At 39.0% G+C, this 8,908-nt stretch overlaps 1 long non-coding RNA gene across 1 annotated transcript; it reads left to right on the forward strand.

Moving 5' to 3' along the window:
- Positions 1-411: 411 nt before the first annotated feature.
- Positions 412-1,626, forward strand: LOC6051178. Its single transcript, XR_005279109.1, has 3 exons — positions 412-430; positions 514-1,294; positions 1,352-1,626. It is a non-coding gene; the product is annotated as an uncharacterized LOC6051178 (long non-coding RNA).
- Positions 1,627-8,908: the final 7,282 nt, after the last annotated feature.

Raw genomic sequence — 8,908 nt, forward strand, 5'->3', positions numbered from 1 at the left:
CCGAAGTGCGTATACCGCTTATATGTTGTTTTGCGACAGTTCCACCCAACACAACAAAAACAAACACGCGCGTTGTCAAACGGTCAATCGAACCAATGTGGTGTACAAAGAGGTGGCGATGTTTTGATCGTAAACAAAATTAATTTCTCGTTAATTAATTCCGGCAGTAAATTAATTTAATTTATTTAATTTCTTACTATTGTCGCGCCCCTCGTGATAAATAATGTAAATTTACAGGAATATTTTTTTCTGTGATGTGCAAATATTTGGTGTGCAGATATTATTTGCAAGGGTGGAGAATTTGGTGCAAAGTTTGCAATACATGTTTGGGTACCTAAAAATGCGCCTTTCAACTATGGTGGTTTATGGATGGTAAATAATAAAAGAATATAAGAGAATATAAGACGATGCTCAGAATCACGTGTGTTTTGTATGTTTTCTACTTATATTGAGAGGGCCGAATTATTTAACCATTGTATTAATTTTTGACATCGTCATATGTTTTTTTTTCAGTTTGAAACATCATGGAGACAAACTGTGAAGTGATAGATTTGTGTGACATAAAATCGGTGAAATCTGAGGACACGTCGTCTACGATTCCGTTGGATGAAAATGAAAATCCTGCAACAGGATCCGCAGCTTTAACTGATGAGGAAAACGAAGCAAGACAACAAAACACTAAACAATGGATAGAACAGAGCTCGTTGGATAACAACATCTTCCCGACTTCGGACGAGAGATCGATAGCCGTAGCAGCTCAACGTCATATTCCCTTTGAGGTGGCTGATCTCGTAAATAAGGAGTGTGCAATCAAGTTGATCAACTATCTTGCGATCTATGCAGTAAACAAAAACACGGAAGCAAATTTGCTAACAAAGATACGCTCTATAACACCAGATTTTGATCCACAGTTAAACTACCGTTGCATAGTTGGATTCAAGAGCATCTACCAGCGGTGCTTCGTGCTATTTTATGAGGCTCTTTTGGACCTAACTGAGATATTTCTGCAGTTTGAGCAGGCCACACAGAAAATTATAGTTTTATGGATGTACAACATGGTCGAACATATGTGCGTAGCTCAAGGAGTCGACGGTAGATTTTACGTCACGAAAATTTCATTGAACAAATCTTGATAGATTTCACAAAAACTCAACGAGAAACTCCTGACAAACAAAACATATTCTACGATGTGTATCAGAAGTCTCTTCCGACAGAAGTGGTCCCTCCTCCTGCTAAAAAGCCTCGGAAACCTCGCACAAAAAAGGTTAAACCTCATGAACATGCTGCTCCTAAGGTAAGAATAAGAATAATGTTTAAACAAAATTATAATATTTAACAACTTGACTTTCAGTAACTTTTTTTCATGCCATCGAAATAGTTTAGTCGAAACCATAAAATAATGACAACACAAGTTCCATTTGGTATTTGTATTTAGTTTACACTTAATCGTTGATGAAAGCTTATATTCTTAGATAACTGAAATGCACTAAAGCCAACATAAAAAACCATTCGTCAGAAGTTGTTAGGTGGACTTCTCTCAATGCAACAATTGGTTTGAATCTATTGAATTTTAAAGCAAGATCAATAAACAGTTCATTAAATAAAAATAAACCTAAATTATATGAATTACCGGTGTTGTGATCATTTCATAACTTCATGAAAGAAATTCTTCCTGCCATAATTACAAACCTTAGAAAAGACGACCATATGGGGCAAGTAATTTTACAATTTTGATTATTTCCAGTATGAGGAATTGTTGCTAGCAATGCAATTAGCTGATTCTACTACCACATAACCGCCAAAACGTCGTAAACGCCACGGAGCATAAGATTTAATAAAGTATTTTTCAAACCCTCTGTTTTCTTATAATATTTGGAAAGTATAAAATAAGGTTAAGGGTTCGTTTTAACGGTGCACATCAACCAGAGCTTTTGCACCCAGATTTTGTAACAGACATTTTAGTACCTTCAAAACTACGGGTACTATCGAAATATTTTTATTCAGCATGAGCATGAGCATGAGCATGAGAGACCACCCATGGTTGTCCTTCTCCGTTGCTGAACAGGACCGTAATAGCCTATCAGCACAACCGATCATACGCCCCGACGATCTGGTGATGTTTCTCTTATCAACAATCGAAATATTTTTTATTCATCCCCTAAAGTACGGTCCACAAAGTAATTTACAACAAAGTTTGATTAATTTTACATTCCCAATATTGCAGGATTGGGTCCGTAAGTTTGACTATTTTGGTATAAGAAGACAACAACATCCTTCGGTGCTGTCCACCCTTAAGGCTCATTTTATCAAAATTGTATTTTTCCTAGATCAGTAGTGTCCCTACCAATGACTTGCACCTATTATAAAGTATGATTTAACTTTTGGTTATTTTTGTTGAGAGCTTTTAAAAAATCTTGTTCAGGTGGGGCAAGTGTACCATATGCATTTTTAGTATGGAAAAAAAAATACCAATTGCTGCAACAACATATTTTATTGGAAAATAATGAGCATGAGCATGAGCATGAGCATGGTTGACTGCCAATGAGCTGCTACTCCGTTATTGACGAATCAGCTGAAGTTACACAATGAACCAACAGATGAGTAGTGGGAGCTAATCATCCTCACTGTATAACCCTGAAGATCTCTGCTTTGAGTCAATACCGGCGCCCCCAAGGAGATGCAGTTCAACAAAGGTAGGAATGTTAGTCCGATAGTTGAAGTTGCAGACTCATCAGACATAGAGTTTGTCGCTCTATACCTGTTGACACCGCATGAGACCGTTGAATCCACAACATCTCCTTCAAGCATCACGGGAAGTGGGGGAATTGTGTTATTAGGGGAAGGAAAGGAAAGGTCAGGATTCATCTTGGTAGATGATATGACCAGAAAGTGAAACAATCGTTGCCTTCCGAGCTACGACGCTATGAGAAGGTCTTATCAATCGCGTATTTTTTACTTCTTACCGCCGGCGTGCCATCCGAGCAACGATGCTTTGGGAAGGACTTTCAAAACGAAATGAATTTTGAATTAACGTATTATTCCGTGATGTACAATTTTTATGTTTAACTTCTTACCGCCGGCGTGCCATCCGAGCAACGATGCTATGGGATGGGCTTTCAAAACGAAATGAAAATATAATATATAATTCAACGATGCGAATCTCTATTTCAATTCTTTTCCGATCTACTTCTCGCGGGTTCGCGCGCGCCTATTCACACTTCGATCGATCCAACGAACACCACACGACTGATGGCCCAACATCTCTGGGCAAACCGCGACCCCTTTTTCAATGATTTCGAGAACTTTCTACCACTTTCCCGCGGATTCGCGCGCGTCGATTCACTCTCCGATCAATCCAACGAACACCACACGACTGATGGCCCAACTTCTCTGGGCACACTGCGACCCCTTTTTCAATGATTTCGAGAACTTTCTACCACTTTCCCGCGGATTCGCGCGCGTCGATTCACTCTCCGATCGATCCAACGAACACCACACGACTGATGGCCCAACATCTCTGGGCAAACCGCGACCCCTTTTTCAATGATTTCAAGAACTTTCTACCACTTTCCCGCGGGTTCGCGCGCGTCGATTCACTCTCCGATCGATCCAACGAACACCACACGACTGATGGCCCAACTTCTCTGGGCACACTGCAACCCCTTTTTCAATGATTTCGAGAACTTTCTACCACTTTCCCGCGGGTTCGCGCGCGTCGATTCACTCTCCGATCGATCCAACGAACACCACACGACTGATGGCCCAACATCTCTGGGCAAACCGCGACCCCTTTTTCACAACATATTTTATTGGAAAATAAATACATAAACGTACTTAAAAACTGATAAACAATTGTTAAAAAAAAATTGTCCATACAAAATTTAGTGATATTATGAAAATTTCCCTTTTATCATCTGAGTAATATTTTTTTTCGTAAAAACGATCAAATTTTTAGTAAAATACTATTATTTAATCTAAAAATGAAAGAAACGTTTCAAATACATCCTAATCTGATGTATCTAATTGATAACAGTTCAATTGTTAGCAAATTAACATGTTTTTTCATGCATTGTTCCTCTTGCCCCAACGGGTTGTTCGTCTTGCCGCACTAGTTGAGTAGAACGTACGGAAAATATTTTTTTTTAAATCATTTTTTTGCATTAAAAAACAGGATTTTTTTAAAACTTGTTCTATCTAAGTCTTAGTCAAGACCTGAAATAAGATGATTATTTAAAAATCCGACAGATTTTTTACGTTTTTGGTGGGTTACAACGATTATTTCCTTAGCTTGTTACACTTGCCCCAAATAGTCTACACAGAAAAAAATATTTCTGTAAATTTACATTGTTTATCATGTACCAAAAGGTATCATGATAAATGATGTATATTTACATTAGGTTCATTGGAAATTTACATTATATTCATTGGAAATTTACATTAGTTTTGAAAATTTACATTAGTTTTGGAATTTACATTAGTTTTGAATTTACATTAGTTCAAATCAACTGATTCTGATTGGCCAATGGGAATGAGAAGCTCGACTTGGATTGCAGTAGGAAAAGGGTGTGGCCTATGTTCTATTTTAAAATGAGTGAAGCGGGCAGCAAAAGGAAATTCGGATTTTTAAAAGTTATTTCACAGGTAGGGGACGCTTTTTCGTCGACGGCCAAGTGGAATAACGCTGGACTGGAATCGAACGGACGACGGGTAGAATGTTCGGTGTTACTGCTGCTACCCGCTGCCGACTGAGCCATCTTCGCATTTTATAAACGAGCGGCTAAAGCATCAACTTGTTCAGGGGGAGGCTCAGGCAGAGGGCCAGCGAAGTATGAGAGCGATAGAAAGAGAACTAAATATAACTATTTTTAGTTCGGGTAGTTTTGAAATCAACGTTTGGCAGAAATACATTGGATATATGATTTACATTGAATAGGAATTTACAGGAAGCCGAACACGGGTAGAAATTCATCAGATTTAAGTTTCCATGCTCAACGTTTCCATTAGATTCATGATTTACATTAGATTTAGATTTACATTAGAGTCATTTCCATGACTTTTTACTCTTTACATCATATTTCAACATTACATTGAGTGAGTTTACATATGAAACAGTATTTACGTGCTGTGTAAATTTACATATTTTTTTCTGTGTATATTGTTTTTGATGCACTTACAGAGTTTTTTCACGAGTGGGGAAGAATTTTTTACAGAATCAACAATGTTGGAAATAATAATTCTGTAATTTTGGAATAGAGAAAAAAAGAAAGATTCATGCTATCCCATATTGCATGTTCGTAGACCTAAGGAAAACCGTGCCGCGAGGAGAGGTGTATGAGAAGTACACGAACCACCTACGACATAATTCCTCGGGCGGCCCAAGTCAACTCGAAGTTATCCCAGGCATCCCCAGTGCAGGTCACATTGGGGGTAGAAAGCGGATAGAATTTTCAGTAAATACAATAATTATGACGGTTGAGTCTCTCGTTGTCCAGGGTCGTTGCATTGTTCGTTTCCAGAAATCGGTGTGTTGTTCTCCTCATCCACGCAGCTTCTTTTTTCTGCTGATACTTCTTCTTGCGGTAAAAGTCTTTTTGCTTTGCCTTTCTTCCCAACAGTAGTGATTATTAATAATTATGACAATATAGGTTCATATAATCCTTATTCCTTGATCTTACCTTTTGTCACTATCAAACCTAGCAATATTGCATCTTACCATTCCCTTTTGATAGTGTCAACTTCAAACCTTCATCCATTGTACAATAAACGCATAATTTCCACTTCTTCATGCGGAATCGTCGTCTACTCACATTTTTTTTAGTTTCAACGACCGATTGTAATTCACGTGCTTATAAAAATACTTGTTCTGTTTCGCGGCTTTGTTTACTATAATTTTGGACAGATTATTTATCTTTTCACTGTGAAATATACACGTGTGTTGGCTGATACAATGACTTTTTTGGTCATCGTGGTCTTGGTCATTTTGGTCATCATTTAGTGTTCATTTAGTGCTATTTAGTGCCCTATACCCCACAATTAGTGCCCTCATAGTTTCCATACAAATCGCCATACAAAGTTCAAAAGTCAAATTTCAGATGTCGCCATTTTGAATGTTTTTTCATGCTGAAATGTAGTGCTCATTTAGTGCTATTTAGTGCCCTATACCCCACATTTAGTGTCCTCATAGTTTCCATACAAATCGCCATACAAAGTTCAAAAGTCAAATTTCAGATGTTGCCATTTTGAATGTTTTTTCGTGCTAAAATTTAGTGCTCATTTAGTGCTATTTAGTGCCCTATACCCCACATTTAGTGCCCTCATAGTTTTCATACAAATCGCCATACAATGTCAGATGACACATGTCGCTATTTTGAATTTTCTTTGTGCTAAAATTTTAACGCGAAAAAAACGAAAAACACACCGACGGCGGACGCGAAAATTCTAACGACCCTACGGAAAGGAATCGCAAATCTGACTCCGAGTCAGACGTGCGTCCCTCACAAACCAAAAAACTGCTAAAAAGTGCAAAAAATGCCTCACGGCAAGAAAAAGAGGCGGTCCTCACCAGCAGGATCGGCAGATTTGAAGAAGCTTAAGAATGCCGAAGCGCTACCTGTAAAGTCAGGCAGTTTGAGCAAGTACGCTCAAAATTCGTCTGAAACCAGTTCGCTACCCTTCCTGTGGACGTGAGCGAGAAGGAAGAATTTGAACGACGGGAAAAGTTGCCACCCATTTTTGTGAAAACATCGTCATCGGATTCGGTGCGAAAGTGGCTGACCGGGTTTATCAAATCTGGTGCTTTACGCGCTTCCATTCGCTTGTGTGCTGATGGACTCAAAATTCTGCTACCTACCAGAAAGGATTACAACTACGTTCAAGATTTCCTGAACAACACAAAATTGAATACTACAGCCATGACGACCCAGGTAAACGCCCCATGAAACAGGTCCTCCGAGGCCTGTACGACATGGATGTGAGTGTGCTGAAAGAAGAGCTCAAAACTCTTAAGTTGAACGTGATCGAAGTCTTCAAGATGACGAGACACAACAAGGACATCAAGTATCGTGATCAACTGTACCTGGTTCATCTCGAGAAAGGATCGACAACGCCGTCTGAGCTGAAAGCAGTTCGGGCAATTTTCAACATCATTGTGACTTGGGAACGTTATCGTCCAGTGCACCGTGACGTGACACAGTGTTCGAACTGTTTGCAGTTTGGACATGGTGGAAGGAACTGTTTCATCAAGAGTCGTTGTGCAACCTGTGGAGGTGAGCACTAAACTCAAGCTTGCGAAACAATCAACGAGAACATTGAAGCCAAATGCTTCAATTGCGGCGGCGGCCATTCGACCAAGAATCGAAGCTGTCCAAAACGTGCTCAGTTTGTGAAAATTCGGCAGCAAGCGACGACGAGGCACCAACCAAATCGTCGCAAAACACCACCAACTTTCACGGACGTGGATTTTCCTGCTTTGGCGTCACCTGGAGCGGGATCTGTTCGAGTGGTTCCAAATCTGCAGCCATTGCCGTTGAATCAGCGGCAAAAAGTTGCAGAGAGGGAAACCAAACAGCATCATCGGATGAAGGCATTAGTGACCTGTTTTCACCACAAGAACCTCTGAACATTTTCATCGAGATGACAACAACACTGCCTGGTTGCAAAACTCGTGCGGATCAAGTAAGAACGCTTGGCGGATTTATCTTAAAATACAGTTCGTAGTTTACTCGTTCTAATGATTTTGAATATTTCAATGAATTTGCTTTTTTAGTTTTAAGTTAGGATTAGTTGTTAAAGTGATTTTTTCTTTTTACCCAAATGTATTCGATTCAATGCAAAAATGTAAAACAATTTGAAGTAAATAAATGAATGTGAACAGTTAAAAAAGAAAACGAAAAATATAACAAAGATGAAGAGCATGTAGCCATACCACATAGAATGTAAATGAAATGTAATTATTATAAGATAGTTCAATAAAGACATATTTAATTTCAAAAAAATGTGGATTTCAATCGAACCAAGAATTTGCGTGGCAAGCTCTTTTGCTAGATCGGCCTCAAAATTTCTGAAAAATCTGAAATGATATGATTGACTTTTTTCATTAGTTAATCTCGAGTTAATAAAAACTACATAGGCTATTTTAATATGTTTGGCAAGAGTTTATGTTCACACTACTACTACACCACGATGTAACTAATACAAATGTTCAAATGATGTCATCGATGATAATCATCATACTAACACAATCAAACCGCACACATACATAGGCACTTCCATTGATCTCCCGTTTCACCTTAAGGAAAACTAGACTAGACCAGACTAGACCGCGTCACGTAGCCTAGTGGTAACGCTTCCGCCTCGTAAGCGGTAGATCGGGGTTCAAATCCCGGCTCGGACCAACTCAACTTGTGATCGGTTTCTCTTCTAGATTCGATTGCTTAGAAAAGGGAAGGTGGACCTTATCAACGACACCTTAGGAAGGCGACCTATGGAATGTTAACATTAACCTTAACATGTTAACATTAGTTGAGTTGAAAACTGCCACTGAATCTGCTTTGTAAATGCCGGCCCCGATACTCTTCAAGGGTGTTCCCATCAGGAACTGGGAAAGATTTACTTTACTTAAGGGAAAACCTGCCTTGCATATTTTTTTTTTAATTCGCTTTCACTCCAAATGACAGTGATGATATACCGGCAACGCATGCTTACCGACAGATTATTTGCGCAAAGGAGAAGAGTCCCAATTATCTCATTCACGGAAGATTATCAAAGTCGAAGTGAAAGGTAATTCTCTAAGCCTCATAAATCGTTAATTTTTTGGGCAATACCTGTTGATTGGATGGCCAACAGGCATGCGCAAAGTTTTCCCCTGAATACTGGAAAAACGAACACTGTTTCCAGTCTTTTTCGTTTT

Source organism: Culex quinquefasciatus, chromosome 1 (genome assembly GCF_015732765.1).
Source record: "Culex quinquefasciatus strain JHB chromosome 1, VPISU_Cqui_1.0_pri_paternal, whole genome shotgun sequence".
NCBI classification, from domain to species: Eukaryota; Metazoa; Arthropoda; class Insecta; order Diptera; family Culicidae; genus Culex; species Culex quinquefasciatus.